Source organism: Salvelinus alpinus, chromosome 28 (assembly GCF_045679555.1).
Source record: "Salvelinus alpinus chromosome 28, SLU_Salpinus.1, whole genome shotgun sequence".
NCBI classification, from domain to species: Eukaryota; Metazoa; Chordata; class Actinopteri; order Salmoniformes; family Salmonidae; genus Salvelinus; species Salvelinus alpinus.
Window position 1 is genome coordinate 41,433,871 of NC_092113.1, and position 22,243 is coordinate 41,456,113.

The 22,243-nt window shown below is 45.6% G+C and overlaps 1 long non-coding RNA gene across 1 annotated transcript; it reads left to right on the top strand.

The window, feature by feature from the left end:
- The first annotated feature begins 532 nt into the window (after positions 1–532).
- Positions 533–22,022, top strand: LOC139557894 (uncharacterized). Its single transcript, XR_011671487.1, has 4 exons — positions 533–732; positions 11,916–12,013; positions 15,605–15,724; positions 18,907–22,022. It is a non-coding gene; the product is annotated as an uncharacterized lncRNA (long non-coding RNA).
- The last annotated feature ends 221 nt before the right edge of the window (positions 22,023–22,243 follow it).

Genomic DNA, 22,243 nt, shown 5'->3' on the forward strand with positions numbered 1-22,243 from the left:
GAGAGAGAGAGAGAGAGAGAGAGAGAGAGAGACAGACAGACAGACATACAGAGAGAGAGATAGAGACAGAGACAGACGGAGGGAGAGGGAGTAGGGTTGAATGCCAGCCATAGAGATAAATATTTAATCTTACTCAGCTAAATTAACTTCATGTTGAACTTTGAGACATCTCAAATCCAGATCTGACGTTTTCCTCCTTTCCCACACTCCTCCTTTCTTGTAATCCGGGAAGAACAAAATCAACCATAAAGAGTCAGCTGTTTTTATTGATGTTACAGATAGAGGGGGGGGATATCTGTAATCATACTTCAGCAGGTGTGTACTCCCCTCTTTCCCTCCCCTCCTTAGAGAGAGCCAAGAAGCCCTACCAAAAGGTCAAGAAAGAGGTAGGGGGTGAGGAAGGTGGAGATGACTGGGCGGCCTTCTCAGCCAATGGAGAGCGGGAATCGGGTGTCTCGGTGTTGCTATGTTCACACGAGGAGGGCTGTTTATAATATAAAGTTGTAGTCTGTCTGGAGAGTTAACTGTGTGGGTTTCCCCTCTGCTCCACCATCCACTACCCTGGCTACCTTCCTGTACGGTACTGTACTATGCTACGCTAAACTGACATTTTTGTTCAGGTTCCTGAGATATCTGACTGATCTAATGAAGCACTCACTTCTCAACTGAACAGAGGACAGTTTTAAAGACGGATATAAAGTATTTGGAAGAAGGATATAACAGACTTGGAAGGTAAGAGTCCCGTGGTACCGTGTGGCTCAGTTGGTAGAGCATGGCACTAGCAACGCCATAGTTGTAGGTTCGATTCCCACGGGGGACAAGCATGAAAATGTATGCACTCTGGATAAGAGTGTCTGCTTCAATGTAATATTTTTAAAAAATGATTACAAAAATAAGATATACAATCCTGTAGCATGCCTTCAGGCAGTCTAACCAAGTGCTGGTTCATAGGGTCCTGACCTATGACCTGTTAGCGTGGCTTTGGACTGAGGGAGCGCTCACGTAAGGTGTAACACTACCAAGTATTTCATCATCTGCTGCCTGGTCCCAGATCTGTTCGTGTTGGTCGTTGTCAGGCCAAACAGAACTGGGAACAGGCTAGAAGAAGAGTCCTGCCGTCTATACACTCAGTGTTAACCAGGAGAGACAGGTCAGTAAGGGACGTCTGGGGGTCACTATGGTGGGTAAGAGAGAGAGAGATCACTATGGTGGGTAAGAGAGAGAGGTCAGGGGTCACTATGGTGGGTAAGAGAGAGAGAGATCACTATGGTGGGTAAGAGAGAGAGAGATCACTATGGTGGGTAAGAGAGAGAGAGATCACTATGGTGGGTAAGAGAGAGAGGTCAGGGGTCACTATGGTGGGTAAGAGAGAGAGAGATCAACATGATGGGTAAGAGAGAGAGAGATCACTATGGTGGGTAAGAGAGAGAGGTCAGGGGTCACTATGGTGGGTGGGTGAGAGAGGTCAGGGGTCACTATGGTGGGTGGGTGAGAGAGAGGTCAGGGGTCACTATGGTGGGTGGGTGAGAGAGAGGTCAGGGGTCACTATGGTGGGTAAGAGAGAGAGGGGTCAGGGGTCATTACGGTGGGTGGGTGAGCGAGCGAGAGAGAGGTTAGGGGTCACTATGGTGGGTAAGAGAGAGGGAGGTCAGGGGTCACTATGGTGGGTGGGTGAGAGAGAGATCAACATGGTGGGTAAGAGAGAGGGAGGTCAGGGGTCACTATGGTGGGTGAGAGAGAGGGAGATCAGGTGTCATTACGGTGGGTGAGAGAGAGGGAGATCAGGTGTCATTACGGTGGGTGAGAGAGAGGGAGGTCAGGGGTCATTATGGTGGGTGAGAGAGAGGGAGGTCAGGGGTCATTATGGTGGGTGAGAGAGAGGGAGGTCAGGGGTCATTATGGTGGGTGAGAGAGAGGGAGGTCAGGTGTCATTACGGTGGGTGAGAGAGAGGGAGGTCAGGTGTCATTACGGTGGGTGAGAGAGAGGGAGGTCAGGTGTCATTACGGTGGGTGAGAGAGAGGGAGGTCAGGTGTCATTATGGTGGGTGAGAGAGAGGGAGGTCAGGGGTCATTATGGTGGGTGAGAGAGAGGGAGATCAGGGGTCATTATGGTGGGTGAGAGAGAGGGAGATCAGGAGTCATTACGGTGGGTGAGAGAGAGGGAGGTCAGGGGTCATTATGGTGGGTGAGAGAGAGGTCAGGGGTCATTACGGTGGGTGAGAGAGGGAGGTCAGGGGTCACTATGGTGGGTAAGAGAGAGGGAGGTCTGGGGTCATTATGGTGGGTAAGAGAGAGAGAGGTCAGGGGTCATTACGGTGGGTGAGAGAGAGGTCAGGGGTCATTACGGTGGGTGAGAGAGAGGGAGGTCAGGGGTCATTATGGTGGGTAAGAGAGAGGGAGGTCAGGGGTCATTATGGTGGGTGAGAGAGAGGGAGGTCAGGGGTCATTATGGTGGGTGAGAGAGAGGGAGGTCAGGGGTCATTATGGTGGGTGAGAGAGAGGGAGGTCAGGGGTCATTATGGTGGGTGAGAGAGAGGTCAGGGGTCATTATGGTGGGTGAGAGAGAGGGAGGTCAGGGGTCATTACGGTGGGTGAGAGAGAGGTCAGGTGTCATTATGGTGGGTGAGAGAGAGGGAGGTCAAAGGTCATTATGGTGGGTGAGAGAGAGGGAGGTCAAGGGTCATTATGGTGGGTGAGAGAGAGGGTGGTCAGGGGTCATTATGGTGGGTGAGAGAGAGGGAGGTCAGGGGTCACTATGGTGGGTAAGAGAGAGGGAGGTCAGGGGTCATTATGGTGGGTAAGAGAGAGAGAGGTCAGGGGTCATTACGGTGGGTGAGAGAGAGGGAGGTCAGGGGTCATTATGGTGGGTGAGAGAGAGGTCAGGGGTCATTACGGTGGGTGAGAGAGAGGGAGGTCAGGGGTCATTATGGTGGGTAAGAGAGAGGGAGGTCAGGGGTCATTATGGTGGGTGAGAGAGAGGGAGGTCAGGGGTCATTATGGTGGGTGAGAGAGAGGGAGGTCAGGGGTCATTATGGTGGGTGAGAGAGAGGGAGGTCAGGTGTCATTACGGTGGGTGAGAGAGAGGGAGGTCAAAGGTCATTATGGTGGGTAAGAGAGAGGGAGGTCAAAGGTCATTATGGTGGGTAAGAGAGAGGGAGGTCAGGGGTCATTACGGTGGGTGAGAGAGAGGGAGGTCAGGGGTCATTATGGTGGGTGAGAGAGAGGGAGGTCAGGGGTCATTATGGTGGGTGAGAGAGAGGGAGATCAGGGGTCATTATGGTGGGTGAGAGAGAGGGAGGTCAAAGGTCATTATGGTGGGTGAGAGAGAGGTCAGGGGTCATTATGGTGGGTAAGAGAGAGGGAGGTCAAAGGTCATTATGGTGGGTGAGAGAGAGGGAGGTCAGGGGTCATTACGGTGGGTGAGAGAGAGGGAGGTCAAAGGTCATTATGGTCGGTGAGAGAGAGGGAGGTCAGGGGTCATTATGGTGGGTGAGAGAGAGGGAGGTCAGGGGTCATTATGGTGGGTGAGAGAGAGGGAGGTCAGGGGTCATTACGGTGGGTGAGAGAGAGGGAGGTCAAAGGTCATTACGGTGGGTGAGAGAGAGGGAGGTCAAAGGTCATTATGGTCGGTGAGAGAGAGGGAGGTCAGGGGTCATTATGGTGGGTGAGAGAGAGGGAGGTCAAAGGTCATTATGGTGGGTGAGAGAGAGGGAGGTCAAAGGTCATTATGGTGGGTGAGAGAGAGGGAGGTCAGGGGTCATTATGGTGGGTAAGAGAGAGGGAGGTCAGGGGTCATTACGGTGGGCGAGAGAGGGCCTTCAGGGTCTGGTGGACCAGCACCAATAAAGCAACACCAGGTTATAACAGCTGTTATTAACTGTTATGACAAGCTGGTGCAGAATTAGCAGTTTAGTAGTAGAGGTTCAGCAGCATGTCATTGACTAGCAGCTCAGTCCTAATCCTTATTTTTAGGAAAATAAATAAATCCCATGAACTCTAAATCAGAAACAGCACAGTTGGGATTAAAAGTCTTAACATGGTCAGAAAAAAACATGACAAGGAGGGTAGAGAGAGTTTAAGGGCCTTGTGCGTGTGTGCGTGTGCGTGTGCGTGTGCGTGTGTGTGTGTGTGTGTGTGTGTGTGTGTGTGTGTGTCATGTTGTGAGACTGTTTTGTGTGCGTGTGTGGGGGGGGGGGGGGATTCTAGCGAGGGGAGTTTTCAGCAGACTCCCTCTGGACCTAGTTTCAGAAAGCCTGAGATGTATTGCAAACAGAAGTAGGTCAAAGCAAGTGGGTGACTGGGATGTCAGAATATGGGTGACTGGGGGTGACAGAATATGGGTGACAGAATATGTGTGACTGGGGTGACAGAATATGGGTGACTGGGGGTGACAGAATATGGACGACTGGGGGTGACAGAATATGGGTGACTGGGGTGTCAGAATATGGGTGACAGAATATGGGTGACTGGGGGTGACAGAATATGGGTGACTGGGGGTGACAGAATATGGGTGACTGGGGTGTCAGAATATGGGTGACAGAATATGTGTGACTGGGGTGACAGAATATGGGTGACTGGGGGTGACAGAATATGGACGACTGGGGGTGACAGAATATGGGTGACTGGGGTGTCAGAATATGGGTGACAGAATATGGGTGACTGGGGGTGACAGAATATGGGTGACTGGGGGTGACAGAATATGGGTGACTGGGGTGTCAGAATATGGGTGACAGAATATGGGTGACTGGGGTGACAGAATATGGGTGACTGGGGGTGACAGAATATGGGTGACTGGGGGTGACAGAATATGGGTGACTGGGGTGACAGAATATGGGTGACTGGGGGTGACAGGATATGGGTGACTGGGGGTGACAGAATATGGGTGACTGGGGTGTCAGAATATGGGTGACTGGGGTGTCAGAATATGGGTGACTGGGGGTGACAGAATATGGGTGACTGGGGTGACAGAAAATGGGTGACTGGGGTGACAGGATGTGGGTGACTGGGGTGACAGGATATGGGTGACTGGGGTGACAGGATATGGGTGACTGGGGTGACAGGATATGGGTGACTGGGGTGACAGGATATGGGTGACTGGGGTGACAGGATATGGGTGACTGGGGTGACAGGATATGGGTGACTAGGGTGACAGGATATGGGTGACTGGGGTGACAGGATATGGGTGACAGGATATGGGTGACTGGGGTGACAGGATATGGGTGACTGGGGTGACAGGATATGGGTGCCACTCAGTAGCTAAACGAAAGTAGCTGTCAAATGTCCCAATTACCAGTCACACAATCGCTGTCTTGACTTGGGAGTGCAGTACCGCATAAAAAACGAGGTCACTAAATTTAACTAGGCAAGTCAGTTAAGAACAAACTCCTTTTTTACAATGACGGCCTACCGGGGAACAGTGGGTTAACTGCCTTGTTGAGGGGCAGAACGACAGATTTTTACCTTGTCAGCTCGGGGGATTTGATCCTGCAACCTTTCGGTTACTGTCCCAACGTACTAACCACTAGGCTCCCTGCCGTCCCGACACTCTATAGTGTGAGAGTCTCACACCTGAACAATGTTGGATGTTTAGAATTCAGACAGCGAACAACATTTCTGGTACTACGGTAGTGCAGCCTAGTGAACTGTAAAGCATGAGCCTGTTCCGTGTCCTCAGTGTTGGCAGGAAGGGAGTGGGCTGTTTTGTGTGTGACCTATCCCCTACATATCCTGAAAACATTAGCTCATACAAGTGAAATGTAATGTCTCGGTCACTCTGTCTCTGTGTGTGTTTGGGTTACAACAACCTAGAGGGACTCTATGGGTTATTTCAACCCAGAGGGACTCTATGGGTTATTTCAACCCAGAGGGACTCTATGGGTTATTTCAACCCAGAGGGACTCTATGGGTTATTTCAACCCAGAGGGACTCTATGGATTATTTCAACCTAGAGGGACTCTATGGGTTATTTCAACCTAGAGGGACTCTATGGGTTATTTCAACCTAGAGGGACTCTATGGGTTATTTCAACCTAGAGGGACTCTATGGGTTATTTCAACCTAGAGGGACTCTATGGGTTATTTCAACCTAGAGGGACTCTATGGGTTATTTCAACCCAGAGGGACTCTATGGGTTATTTCAACCCAGAGGGACTCTATGGGTTATTTCAACCCAGAGGGACTCTATGGGTTATTTCAACCCAGAGGGACTCTATGGGTTATTTCAACCCAGAGGGACTCTATGGATTATTTCAACCTAGAGGGACTCTATGGGTTATTTCAACCCAGAGGGACTCTATGGGTTATTTCAACCCAGAGAGACTCTATGACATTGAGGGGTGAACAGTGATGGGGTGACAGTGATGCAAAGAGAACCACTGAGTAAGAGAGAGGGGAGATTAAATTAAATGAAAGTAACAGAGGGTTGAGGGTGTCACTATGTCTCTGGCCCAAATGCTGGTTCAGGTTTTGTTAATAAAAAAATAAAAAAATAATAATAAATTGGGGTGAGGAGAGGATTACTTTAGATACTGTTTGAATACGGTTTCAGGTGTTTTCTGAAGATGGGTAAGGGACTCTGCTGTTCTAGCTTTAAGGGGAAGCTGGTTCCACCATTGTGGTGCCTGGACAGAGAAGAGCTTGGACTGGGCTGAGCGGGAGCTGCCCTCCCGTAGGGGTGGGAGGGCCAAGAGACCAGAGGTGGCGGAAAGGAATGCTCAGGTTGGGATGTAGGGTTTGAGCATAGCCTGAATGTAGAGAGGTGCAGTTCCTCTTGCTGTTCCGTATGTAAGCACCATGGTTTTGTAGTGGATGCGAGCTTCGTCTGGAAGCCAGTGGAGTGTGCGGAGGAGCGGGGTGACTTGAGACAACTTTGGAAGGTTGAAAACCAGATGAGCTACAGCGTTCTGGATAAATTGAAGGGGTTTGATGGCACAAGCGGGGAAGCCCAGCCGGAAGTGAGTTGCAGTAGCCCAAACGAGAGAGGACAAGTGCCTGGATTAGGACTTGCACCGCAAGAAAAGTAGTTGAGTGTCATCCGCATAGCAATGATAGGAGAGACCATGAGAGGATATGACGGAGCCGAGTGACTTGGTGTATAGAGAGAAGAGGAGAGGGCCTAGAACTGAGCCCTGGGGGACACCAGTAGTGAGAGTATGTGGTGCAGACACAGATCCTCTCCACGTTACCTGGTAGGAGTGGCCTGCCAGGTAGGATGCAATCCAAGAGTGTGCAGAGCCTGAGACACCCAGCCCTGACAGGGTGGAGAGGAGGATCTGATGGAGCCTGAAACTCCCAGCCCTGAGAGGGTGGAGAGGAGGATCTGATAGAGCCTGAGACTCCCAACCCTGAGAGGGTGGAGAGGAGATTCTGATAGAGCCTGAGACTCCCAACCCTGAGAGGGTGGAGAGGAGGATCTGATAGAGCCTGAGACTCCCAACCCTGAGAGGGTGGAGAGGAGGATCTGATAGAGCCTGAGACTCCCAGCCCTGAGAGGGTGGAGAGGAGGATCTGATAGAGCCTGAGACAATCAGCCCTGAGAGGGTGGAGAGGAGGATCTGAAGGTTCAACGGGGTCGAAGGCAGTGGATAGATCTAGGAGGATGAGAACAGAGAAGAGAGAGTCAGCTTTGGCAGAGCGGAGAGCCTCCGTGACACAGAGAAGAGCAGTCTCGGTTGAGTGACCTGTCTTAAAGCCTGACTGGTTAGGGTCAAGAAGATCGTTCTGAGAGAGTTAACGAGAAAGTTAATCAGAGACAGAGAACGTTGATCAGAGACAGCACGCTCAAGTGTTTTGGAAATAAATGAAAGGAGGGATACCGGTCTATAGTTTTTGACGTCAGATGAGTCAAGTGTTGGTTTCTTGAGGAGGGGAGCGACTCGGGCCATTTTGAAGTCAGCGAGAAGGGAGGAGAGGATGGGGTTGAGTGGTCAGGTTGTCGGGCATCCAGACCTCACTACTCACAGGATGTCATCTGGCGAGAGAGGGGAGGAAGAAGTCAAGGCGTAGGGTAGTTCTATGTGAGTGAGACCAGTGGACTCAATAGGCTGAGTGAATGAGAGAGACCAGTGGACTCAATAGGCTGAGTGAATGAGAGAGACCAGTGGACTCAATAGGCTGAGTGAATGAGGAGCGGATGTCGTCGACCTTCTTATCAAAGCGGTTGACAAAGTAATCCGCAGAGAGGGAGGAGGAAGGGGGTGGAAAAGAGTTTCCTAAGGTTACAGGCAGAAGCTTGACATTTAGGTAGAAGTGGTTTTAGCAGCAGATACTGAGAAAGATAAGGTAGAGAGGAGGGAGTGAAAGGATGATAGGTCCTCCAGAAGTTTAGTTTTCCCTCATTTTCTCTCAGCTGCCCGCAGCCCTGTAAACTCGAAATGAGTCAATCATTCCCGGAGCAGGAGGGGAGGGCTGAGCAGGCCGGGAGGAAAGGGGACAGTGCAAGGCATAGGATATGGAAAAGAAGGAGAGTAGGGTTGAAGAGGCAGGATCAGGAGACAGGAGTGATAAAGATTTAGCAGAAGGGAGAGATGATAGATAGAATAGGAGAGAGTAGTGGGAGAGAGAGTGCAAAGATTGCGACAACGCATGGCAATCTGGGAAGAGGCTGAGTGGATAGGTTTGGAGGAAAGGGAGACAGAGAAGGAAACAAACTAGTAAAGATGAGGTCAAGCGTATTACCTACCTTGTGAGTTGGAGGGGGATTGGGAAAGGATGAGGTCAAGAGAGAGGCAAGGAGGGGAAAGACAGAGTTGGAAAGAAATGAATCGAAGGCATACAGTACGTCAGGAGGTTGAAGTCGCCCAGTACAAAGAGCAGTGAGCCATCGTCAGGAAATGAGCTCATCAAAGTGTCAAGCTCATTGAGGACCTCTTCAAGAGCACCTGGTGGGCGATAGATGACATTACTGTTAAGCTTGAAAGAAACAAGTGACAATGACAGCAATGGAATTCAAAATGAGGAGGGACAGGTGAGAGAGGGAGAAAAGAGAAAATATCCACTTATGAGAAATGAGTAGGCCTGTGCCACCACCGCGACGACCAGATACTCTCGGACTATGAGAGAAAATGTTGTCAGAGGAAGAAAGAGAAGCTGGACAAGCAGTGTTCTCTGGGGTGATCCCATGTCTCCGTCAGGGCCAAAAAGTCAAGTGACTGAAGGGCAGCATAGGCTGAGATGAACTCAGTGTTCTCTGGGGTGATCCATGTCTCCGTCAGGGCCAAAAAGTCAAGTGACTGAAGGGCAGCATAGGCTGAGATGAACTCGGCGTTCTTGACCACAGATCGTCAGTTCCAAACACTAACAGAGACCAGGAATTCCACATGGGGTTGTGCCACGCAGGGAACACTAATTTAGAAGGGTTGCAAACCAATGGGTGGGGAGTGTCTGTAACGCCTACAGAGAGAGGAACACGTATAGAAAACACACACATGGTTGCCAAAGCATACGAAAGACCAATAGGAGATCAACTGAAAATAACGAGGTAAGATACTCAAGTGAGAGAGAGTGGAGCCTTCCTCTCTTTCCTTTCCTCGAAGAACTCTGCAGAACAACTCGGCAGAACCGTCTAGGTTTCGTCGACGGTCTTAGTTTTGTACCTGCATTTTATTTCGATTGAATTTTAATACAACATTGCCACAACTTGTGCAGGCCAGACACTATTGAGCAACAGGAAGAAGTCATTGCCAGGTAGTGCCTGTTTATCTGAGCATCCGACAGAAAACCAATATTTTGAGCGGACTCACGAGGATACACAGAACCACTGTTATCAAGAGTAAACAATGTTTCGCTTTTTCTTCTTCTTTTTTGCCGGAGGGCAGCTGGCTGATTCCAGACTTGGTTGACTCCAGACTTTAGGACACATCGTGTCATTTTTACACAACCAGCGTCAACAACAACAACACCACAAGACAGAAAAACAAAAAATACCGATTTTTCCAACGCATCATCAACTACAATGACCCGAGATGGGTCACTGCACCTACTACATGTTTCTCGTACACCTTCCACCACGAACACAGATAGTAACTTCCTCCTAGGGTATAGTATTTTCTTCTTTGTATAAAAATGGCTTTATTGGGGTGACGTGTTCAATGGAACACTGTGACACGTTTTAGCGTATCAAGCCTAATAAGCACAAGGTGTGTCTTTGATTTTCCTCTCTGCTATATTTCATTATCACAAAGACCAAGTGAGTTATGCAACAAGTTGAGGACACAGACTATTGATTTAGTGAATCATGTCAAACTATTGACTATTTTATGAATGAATCATGTCAAACTATTGACTATTTTATTAATGAATCATGTCAAACTATTGACTATTTTATTAATGAATCATGTCAAACTATTGACTATTTTATGAATGAATCATGTCAAACTTTATTCAATTTTCAGTGGAGCGATTCGTTTTTACTGCTGAGACGACAATCTGTTCGTACACTAGACAGATTTATACTTGATTGCCTCAGTGACTAAAGGAGTATAGTTACTGGGAACTGGGACAGACACACAATACGAGTCTATGTACAGTGCATTCTGAAGGTATTCAGACCCCTTGACTTTTTCCACATTTTGTTATGATACAGCCTTATTCAAAAATTTATTAAATTGTTGTTTCTCATCAATCTACACATAATACCCCATAATGACATTGCAAAAACAAGGTATTAGAAATTTTTGCGAATTTATTAAAAAAAAAAAATGAAATATCACATTCACATAAGTATTTAGACCCTTTACTCAGTACTTTGTTGAAGCACCTTTGGCAGCGATTACAGCCTCGAGTCTTCTTGGGTATGACGCTACAAGCTTGGCACACCTGTATTTGGGGAGTTTCTCCCATTCTTCTCTGCAGATCCCCTCAAGCTGTGTCAGGTTGGATGGGGTGTCGCTGCACAGCTATTTTCAGGTCTCTCCAGAGATGTTGGATCAGGTACAAGTCCAGGCTCTGGCTGGGCCACTCAAGGACATTCAGAGACTTGTCCCCAAGCCACTCATGTGTTGTCTTGGCTGTGTGATTAGGGTCATTGTCCTGTTGGAAGGTGAACCTTCGCCCCAGTCTGAGGTCCTGAGCACTCTGGAGCAGGTTTTCATCAAGGATCTCTCTGTACTTTGCTCCGTTCATCTTTCCCTCGATCCTGACTAGTCTCCCAGTTCCTGCCGCTGAAAAACATCCCCGCAGCATGATGCTGCCACCACCATGCTTCACCGTAGGGATGGTGCCAGGTTTCCTCCGGACATGACGTTCAATCTTGGTTTCATCAGAACAGAGAATCTTGTTTCTCATGGTCTGAGAGTCCTTTAGGTTCCTTTTGACAAACTCCAAGCAGGCTGTCATGTGCATTTTACAGAGGAGGCCACAGGTGGTCTCCAATCAAGTTGTAGAAACATCTCAAGGATGATCAATGGAAACAGGATGCACCTGAGATCCATTTCGAGTCTCATAGCAAAGGGTCTGAATAGTTATGTAAGGAAGTATTTCTGTTTTTAATTTTTAATACATTTGCAAAAATGTCTAAAAACCTATTTTTGCTTTGTCATTATGGGGTATTGTGTGTAGATTGATGAGAAAAATAACAATTTAATCAATTTTAGAATAAGGCTGTAACGTAACAAAATGTGTAAAAAAGGGAAGGGGTCTGAATACTTTCCGAGTGCACAGTATGTGTATTAGTGTCATTACATTAATATAACCCAGAGTATTCTCACCATCATCAAACTCAGTTTTCTGATTGTCAACTTGGAGAAGAGCATCTGATAAATGACTTGAAATATACTGAAAAATAAATAGCTCAAAATAGCAGCAGATGCTATAGGGTCAACAAACTGTTCCAGAGTTCAGGCTGATTAGAGACATGATTCTCTGTTTGTCCATGTCTAACCAGTCTGATCACCCCTCTCTCTCTCTCTCTCTTTTCAGGTAATTGAAGCGTGGACTGGCCGGCCAGCCGCACAGAAGCACCATGACCAGTGTTAACTCCCCCGCCTGCGTCCTGGCTCGCAACCAGTTCTATCGAAGTAAGGAGAAACTCTATTTTTAAACCTTGACTTTGTAACTTTGCCTCGTTCAAACAGTAAATATTGTACTTGGACGGACAACTGCGATTTGCGTCTGGGTGATAGTTGATGTGAAAAATGACAGCAGGACACGTGTTAACTTCACGGGGAAGTACGGTGAACCTCTACACTTTTGAACCATAGCGCCAAATACTTAAAATAGGGGCTGTTTTTTTAATATATATCCTGTTTTTTGTTTGGTGGGGCAGTTTTTTTTGGGGGGGGGAGGGGGGCTGAACAGTAACCTCACTTTAGAACCGTGATGTCAACACCTGGTCATAACAATACATGACTCATTTTTTATTGACTATAGTCCGTCTTTTTTAACAGTAACCTCTGATTCGTTCAAAAACGAAAAATGTTTCAGAGTTAGAGATGATCTCGACCTTTCTGAACCAGGTTGTCCCACTGAGGTCAAAATACCTCCTTAGTTTATGTATAAAAACAACAACGAAAACAAGTAATCATTTTATGATGTAAACAACATTCAAATTCACCCCAAGTATAAACACCCAGCCTCGGTCTACAGTACATCCTAATCCCATCCATCCATCCAGCCTCGGTCTACAGTACATCCTAATCCCATCCATCCAGCCTCGGTCTACAGTACATCCTAATCCCATCCATCCATCCTCGGTCTACAGTACATCCTAATCCCATCCATCCATCCATCCTCGGTCTACAGTACATCCTAATCCCATCCATCCATCCAGCCTCGGTCTACAGTACATCCTAATCCCATCCATCCAGCCTCGGTCTACAGTACATCCTAATTCCATCCATCCAGCCTCGGTCTACAGTACATCCTAATCCCATCCATCCAGCCTCGGTCTACAGTACATCCTAATCCCATCCATCCAGCCTCGGTCTACAGTACATCCTAATCCCATCCATCCTCGGTCTACAGTACATCCTAATCCCATCCATCCATCCTCGGTCTACAGTACATCCTAATCCCATCCATCCAGCCTCGGTCTACAGTACATCCTAATCCCATCCAGCCTCGGTCTACAGTACATCCTAATCCCATCCATCCATCCTCGGTCTACAGTACATCCTAATCCCATCCATCCAGCCTCGGTCTACAGTACATCCTAATCCCATCCATCCAGCCTCGGTCTACAGTACATCCTAATCCCATCCATCCATCCTCGGTCTACAGTACATCCTAATCCCATCCATCCAGCCTCGGTCTACAGTACATCCTAATCCCATCCATCCAGCCTCGGTCTACAGTACATCCTAATCCCATCCATCCATCCTCGGTCTACAGTACATCCTAATCCCATCCATCCAGCCTCGGTCTACAGTACATCCTAATCCCATCCATCCAGCCTCGGTCTACAGTACATCCTAATCCCATCCATCCAGCCTCGGTCTACAGTACATCCTAATCCCATCCATCCAGCCTCGGTCTACAGTACATCCTAATCCCATCCATCCAGCCTCGGTCTACAGTACATCCTAATCCCATCCATCCAGCCTCGGTCTACAGTACATCCTAATCCCATCCATCCTCGGTCTACAGTACATCCTAATCCCATCCATCCAGCCTCGGTCTACAGTACATCCTAATCCCATCCATCCTCGGTCTACAGTACATCCTAATCCCATCCATCCATCCATCCATCCTCGGTCTACAGTACATCCTAATCCCATCCATCCAGCCTCGGTCTACAGTACATCCTAATCCCATCCATCCAGCCTCGGTCTACAGTACATCCTAATCCCATCCATCCTCGGTCTACAGTACATCCTAATCCCATCCATCCATCCATCCTCGGTCTACAGTACATCCTAATCCCATCCATCCAGCCTCGGTCTACAGTACATCCTAATCCCATCCATCCAGCCTCGGTCTACAGTACATCCTAATCCCATCCATCCATCCTCGGTCTACAGTACATCCTAATCCCATCCATCCAGCCTCGGTCTACAGTACATCCTAATCCCATCCATCCAGCCTCGGTCTACAGTACATCCTAATCCCATCCATCCAGCCTCGGTCTACAGTACATCCTAATCCCATCCATCCAGCCTCGGTCTACAGTACATCCTAATCCCATCCATCCAGCCTCGGTCTACAGTACATCCTAATCCCATCCATCCAGCCTCGGTCTACAGTACATCCTAATCCCATCCATCCATCCTCGGTCTACAGTACATCCTAATCCCATCCATCCAGCCTCGGTCTACAGTACATCCTAATCCCATCCATCCAGCCTCGGTCTACAGTACATCCTAATCCCATCCATCCATCCTCGGTCTACAGTACATCCTAATCCCATCCATCCATCCTCGGTCTACAGTACATCCTAATCCCATCCATCCAGCCTCGGTCTACAGTACATCCTAATCCCATCCATCCAGCCTCGGTCTACAGTACATCCTAATCCCATCCATCCAGCCTCGGTCTACAGTACATCCTAATCCCATCCATCCATCCTCGGTCTACAGTACATCCTAATCCCATCCATCCAGCCTCGGTCTACAGTACATCCTAATCCCATCCATCCAGCCTCGGTCTACAGTACATCCTAATCCCATCCATCCTCGGTCTACAGTACATCCTAATCCCATCCATCCATCCATCCTCGGTCTACAGTACATCCTAATCCCATCCATCCAGCCTCGGTCTACAGTACATCCTAATCCCATCCATCCAGCCTTGGTCTACAGTACATCCTAATCCCATCCATCCATCCTCGGTCTACAGTACATCCTAATCCCATCCATCCAGCCTCGGTCTACAGTACATCCTAATCCCATCCATCCAGCCTCGGTCTACAGTACATCCTAATCCCATCCATCCAGCCTCGGTCTACAGTACATCCTAATCCCATCCATCCAGCCTCGGTCTACAGTACATCCTAATCCCATCCATCCAGCCTCGGTCTACAGTACATCCTAATCCCATCCATCCAGCCTCGGTCTACAGTACATCCTAATCCCATCCATCCATCCTCGGTCTACAGTACATCCTAATCCCATCCATCCATCCTCGGTCTACAGTACATCCTAATCCCATCCAGCCTCGGTCTACAGTACATCCTAATCCCATCCATCCATCCTCGGTCTACAGTACATCCTAATCCCATCCATCCATCCTCAGTCTACAGTACATCCTAATCCCATCCAGCCTCGGTCTACAGTACATCCTAATCCCATCCAGCCTCGGTCTACAGTACATCCTAATCCCATCCATCCATCCTCAGTCTACAGTACATATGAATGCCAAACAACAACATTTCTGCTGTAAACTGAAGGTAATGAACCATGAAACACTAATTTACAGGACGTATGGAATAGAATCCATAATAAAGGGATTAAATAAAAATCTGCCACGTGTTTTTCCTTCATAGAAGCACAGAAACATATTGGTGTGTATGAGGCTGGAATCTGTGCTATGAGCCAATCACGTCAGACACGTCAGTCTCCATGAGAACAAGGCTGGTTAAGTGACAGTCCCTCACGTGCAGATATACTTAGCATTGGCACCCCCCAAAAAAGTGTTAAATTACCTGTTTTATTTTGCTCTCTTCTCCTCCATAGACACAAGAAGCCCTGCAAACAATACAACACCGACTACAGTCTACAGCCTCTCTGATTGGTCGACGCTAGCACCCAAACAAAGACATGTAACTATGTGGGTGTCCATGTCTACACAGCCAGGTGACTGGATCATCCTATTCTACATACTTATCCTTTAAATGGTGATGATGTTCGGTTGATTTTGATTTTTTTTTTAAATGAATGACTTAAACAAATTAAATTGGTCCAATTAAAGTTAAAGTGGTCCAATTGGACTGGTACTGTCCTGTACAGAGTATTGGCACCTCAAATGTTCTGCTTCTTGAGTACCGGCACCGTCTTGTAGAATATTTGCTCTAATATATGAACCCGAGTAGCGTAACATTAAATTAGTAACAGTACCGTAACATTAAATTAGTAACAGTACCGTAACATTAAATTAGTAACAGTACCGTAACATTAAATTAGTAACAGTACCGTAACATTACAATTAATAACAGTACCGTAACATTAAATTAGTAACAGTACCGTAACATTAAATTAGTAACAGTACCGTAACATTAAATTAGTAACTGTACCGTAACATTAAATTAGTAACTGTACCGTAACATTAAATTAGTAACTGTACCGTAACATTAAATTAGTAACTGTACCGTAACATTAAATTAGTAACAGTACCGTAACATTAAATGAGTAACAGTACCGTAACATTAAAATTAGTAACTGTACCGTAACATTAAAATTAGTAACTGTACCGTAACATTACAATTAGTAACAGTACCGTAACATTCAAATGAGTAACAGTACCGTAACATTAAAATGAGTAACAGTACCGTAACATTAAATTAGTAACTGTACCGTAACATTAAATTAGTAACTGTACCGTAACATTAAAATTAGTAACTGTACCGTAACATTAAATTAGTAACTGTACCGTAACATTAAATTAGTAACTGTACCGTAACATTAAAATTAGTAACTGTACCGTAACATTAAATTAGTAACAGTACCGTAACATTAAATTAGTAACAGTACCGTAACATTAAATTAGTAACTGTACCGTAACATTAAATTAGTAACAGTACCGTAACATTAAAATTAGTAACAGTACCGTAACATTAAAATTAGTAACTGTACCGTAACATTAAATTAGTAACAGTACCGTAACATTAAAATTAGTAACTGTACCGTAACATATTTAGTGTGAAGTCACCCAGGTGTCCTTCACAATTTGACCAAATGTACATTTATATTACATTTTTCTGCAAGAATATAATCAAATCTGTATACTTGGACTTTTATTTAGCTTTTCCAGTATTAGTAGCTGTATTGTAAGTTCAACATTTGCAAAACACCCAGTTTACATAACTTCATAACAGATGTGCGCAACGCGCTCCGCCATATTCTTGCAATTTTTGTCCAAAAGTAAAAGGCTTGTTGCTCACAAGGTTAGCAGCAAAACTGTGTGACAGATACGGCGTTTCAGCATACTCCCGTGAAGCCCAGCTTATTGGCTATCTAGCTAGCTTTGTGTGACCCCGATCGGTGCGTATTTGACAAAGATACAGTCAATCAAGTGAAGACCGCCCGTGTCATCGGCGCGCCATGAAGGCGTCGCTCTCTGACCAAATTTGGTGTCCTATAGGATATACTACACTCCTAATGATATAGTAAAGTCTGGTTATGTTCTAGGATCTCTGAGGAATAAATACGAATGTGATTTGACTGGTTGAAACAACGTGTAGGGTTAGATTTTCAAAGATTCCTTTCTTTGCAAATAAAACGAGGGAAATAGAAAATCGATCGTGCATGCTATATGGACCTTTTTAGGATATTAAAAAGGATTTTCTATAACAAAACGACACTTCATGTTATCTCTGGGACCCTTGGGATGATAAATCAGAGCAAGATTTGAGAATGTAAGTACACATTTTAGCTTTAGAGGTGAATGTATCAAACCTGTTGCGATGAAAAAAAGTGTTTTGTTGTTTTGAGCTCTCATCAAACAATAGCTTGGCATTTTGTCACAGTAATAGCTACTGTAAATTGGACCTCTCTGCGCTACGGATCCCTTTAGCGGGATCATTTTCCTAAACAACCGCTGAATTGCAGGGCGCAAAATATTACTAAAAACATTTATAATCATGCAATCACAAGTGAAATATACCAAAACACAGTTTAGCTTGTTGTTAATCCACCTATCGTGTCAGATTTTGAAAATATGCTTTACAGCGAAAGCAATCCAAGCTTTTATGAGTGTATCAATCAATGCTAGAACAGCTAGCCCCAAATTAGCATGGTCACGAAAGTCAGAAAAGCAATCAAATTAATCTCTTACCTTTGATAATCTTCGGATGTTTGCACTCACGAGACTCCCAGTTACACAATAAATGTTATTTTTGTTCGATAAATATTACTTTTATAACAAAAAAACCCCATTTGGGTTGCGCGTTATGTTCAGAAAACTAAAGCCTCGTTCCGTTCGACGAAAATTCCAAAAAGTATCCGTAATGTTCGTAGAAATATGTCAAATGTTTTTTTATAATCAATCCTCAAGGTGTTTTTAACATACATAAATGATAATATTTCAACCGGACGGTAACCTATTCAATAAAAGAGAGAAAGAAAATGTCGAGCTACCCCTCTCGCGCGCAGGAACTAATCAAAGGACACCTGACTAGTTTTGAAAATATCGCTCATTTTTCAAAATAAAAGCCTGAAACTATGTCTAAAGCCTGGTCACAGCCTGAGGAAGCCATTGGAAAGGGAATCTGGTTGATACCCCTTTAAATGGAAGAAAGACGGGAAATGAAACACAGATTTTTTAATTTATTTTTAATTACTTCCGGGTTAGATTTCCTCAGGTTTTCAAAATCAGTTTTGTTATACTCAGAGAAAATATATTTTGACAGTTTTGGAAACTTTGGAGTGTTTTCTATCCCAATCTGTAAATTATATGCATATTCTACGATCTGGACCTGAGAAATAGTCTGTTTACCTTGGGAACGTTATTTAAAAAATAATGATAATCTGACCCCTAGCGTCAATTAACAAGAATTTAAGCTTTCAGCCGATATAAGACACTTATATGTACCGACATTTTTTGTTTCTCTTAAAACCTATGATCATGACACACCGCGCCACATGATTTACAACTGTCCCGTTGACGGAACGCCTATCCCTAATTAACATTCTACTTCAAGCACTGACATCACTCAAAATGTAATGCAACCTGTGGTAACACTTTACTTTAGAGCCTGCAGGTATAACTATATAATGCAACCTTCTTTAACCTTCCTCCCTTACCCCTCCATCCTCTTCAGGATTCCCAGGAGCAGGGAGGATATCGAGAGGATGGCGGGTGGTTTTGGGGAGCTCTACACCCCGTACGGCCCCCGTCAAGCGCCCCAGCCCGGCCAACAGAGCTGTCAAGTAGACACACCGTCACCAAATCAGCAGGTTGAAACACACAGAGGAAGACGAGGGAGAAGACATCTTCCTCTCTGTTCTGTCCTCTCAGCACAGATGTATGGACTTGATCAAGCCAGTCAGTGTTGAACATGTTTTCTATATTGCTCTAGTCTCTACACTGACTCCTGTTTTAGGAGGCAGCAGGAAGGGCCAGAAAAAATAAGACATTTCTGTGAGCGCTCTCTTAAACAGACAATATTATTCAATACCATCACACACAGCCCAGTTACACCCCCTCCACATCCTGCCCTCTTTTGTTGTATTTATTTAACTAGGCAAGTCAGTTAAGAACAAATTCTTATTTACAATGATGGCCTCCTGCAGGAACCCCTCTCCCTCGCTCCCTCTCTTCCCCCCCACCCCTCTCCCTCCCTCCCTCTCCTCCTCTTGCCTCCCTTCACCCCTCTCCTCCTCCCTACACCCCTCTCCTCTACACCCCTCTCCTCTCCTCTTCCCTACACCCCTCTCCTCTCCTCTTCCCCCCCTCTCCTCTTCCCCCCTCTCCTCTTCCCTTCACTCCTCTTTCCTTTTTAATTTCCTCCTCCCTTCTTTTCATAACTTGGCCACAGCCTGTCCTCTCCACTTGGCCACAGCCTGTCCTCTCCGCAGCCCAACTGAAGGAACAAGATGTTAAACTTTCTCCTGGTACTGGCTGGTTTCCAAGCAGCAATATGGGAACATTCTTTCACACATGAGTTGAATAACAGATCAGAATGTCCAACCCTTCTATAGCAATATCCTATTGACGTGATTCAAATAAGATTTGATCGCAGATACGATTCACCAATTCCCTACAGCAGGAATCTGTTGAGATTGATTCAGATTTGTTTCTTGCAACACACCCAAAGGTTGGTGGTATTTGCTTTCGGTGCAGCATGGTAGTTGAATAAGATCTCCTTGTACAATGCAGATCATCAAACCCCTCTTAACAGAGACCTGTTGCTGGGTGCAGAGTTAGAGACAGGCAGTAGAGACTTGGCTCTAGAATACACTGATCTATAACCAACAGGCTCTAGAATACACAGATCTATAACCAACAGGCTCTAGAATACACAGATCTATAACCAACAGGCTCTAGAATACACAGATCTATAACCAACAGGCTCTAGAATACACAGATCTATAACCAACAGGCTCTAGAATACACTGATCTATAACCAACAGGTTCTAGAATACACTGATCTATAACCAACAGGTTCTAGAATACACTGATCTATAACCAACAGGTTCTAGAATACACTGATCTAAAACCAACAGGCTCTAGAATACACAGATCTATAACCAACAGGCTCTAGAATACACAGATCTATAATCAACAGGCTCTAGAATACACAGATCTATAACCAACAGGCTCTAGAATACACTGATCTAGAACCAACAGGTTCTAGAATAAACTGAGCTATAACCAACAGGTTCTAGAATACACTGATCTATAACCAATAGGTTCTAGAATACACTGATCTATAACCAACAGGTTCTAGAATACACTGATCTATAACCAATAGGTTCTAGAATACACTGATCTATAACCAACAGGTTCTAGAATACACCTCTATACATACAGTACTTTCAGCGGCGACCCGTCATTCAGGGCTGTTTTAAGCCTCACTTGTTTAGCATGTTATTTTTGATCAGTTTGCAAACAATTAAAAAAATTATTAAGTTAATAAAGCCGCATACAAACATTCTTTGAGTAAAGCAGCTCCAAAATGCAGGTGTTTCAGCCTAGCTCAGTGATTTCTGTGGTGGTGGGGCAGCCAGCGGGAAATACAGAGCGTATGGGTTGGTAATGTTCTCTAATTGCGCCGTGATTGGCTCAGTGTTGTCACTCGTTGGGATACTAGGTCACTGCAAAATCTACGGGGAGAGCTCAAATTCAAGCCCCTTGGCTGCTGCCATAGAGTTACATTAGATGTTCCCATCCAAGAAGGCTCAAGATCATTAGCCACAGATAAAATTACGTTATATCTACCGTAGCTTTGATTGGACTGATCATGTCAACATACTTTCAAAATCTTAGCTAGCAAGCGGTCATCATGTATCAAGTCGACAATCTACTGGCAAATCCTTTTCAAGGAGAGAAATAGCTAAAATGTATCGGTGCTCATCGGCTATTGGACATAAACATTACACAAGTTGGAAATCGGAAATTCAACAATGAGTGGTTTGGAAGGAATCAGTGGCTACTTCAAGCAATCACTAGCCTGCTATTCAGTGGAGTAGATGTGTGGTCCAAGTCTGGGATTAAGGGTCTCTTTTCCAAGCTTAAAAAGGATAAAACATTCACACGCAACACCATGGCCAAGAAAAGGTTGAATACATTTGGCCACGCATGCTGTCAACCCAGCATGACTTCGGCCGCATTCAAAACAACTGGAAACTCGCAAATGTGTCTTCCAAAGGGACAATGACACCAACCAACCTTCCAACGTTGTGGCAAAATGGCTTAAGGACAACAAAGTCAAGGTATTGGAGTGGCCATCACAAAGCCCTGACCTCAATCCTATAGAACATGTGAGCAGAACTGAAAAAGCGTGTGCGAGCAAGGAGGCCTACAAACCTGACCCAGTTACACCAGCTCTGTCAGGAGGAATGGGCCAAAATTCACCCAACTTATTGTAGGAAGCTTGTTTTCCCCAAGTTAAACTATTTAAAAGGCAATGCTATCAAATACTAATTGAGTGCATGTTAACTTCTGACCCACTGGGAATGCACATGTAGCCTATAGACTGTTTTAGAGAAATGTAATCATTGAATATTGTAAGAGCTTTCATTATTGTAAGAGCTTTCATTGGTCTCCTTATATTCCCCCTTAATTTATCTTACGGTTCTGACTTGGTGTACAGGGAAAACACAAAGCATGGCACATGTTCTGAATTCTGTCACTGTACATTTCAAAAGGGCTGAACAAATAGTTATGACTACGTGCATTTTAGCTCACTCATTGTCTTAATAAAAATCACTGATTTCCTCCTATCCGCTCATTGTTCCCTTATGCCATAGTACGTACATCTTAAATTGTTAGTAGAAACCACATTTGTTTAAGCAAGTCTGACATATTAAAAACAAAGCTGATAAGGCAGTAAACGAGGCTGAATAAACTGTTTTGCTGCCAGACAAGGCTCCGCTGATCGCCAGGTGAGGATTCACTCCACGAAGCTGAAAGGAAAGCTGTGCTGTTGGGACAGC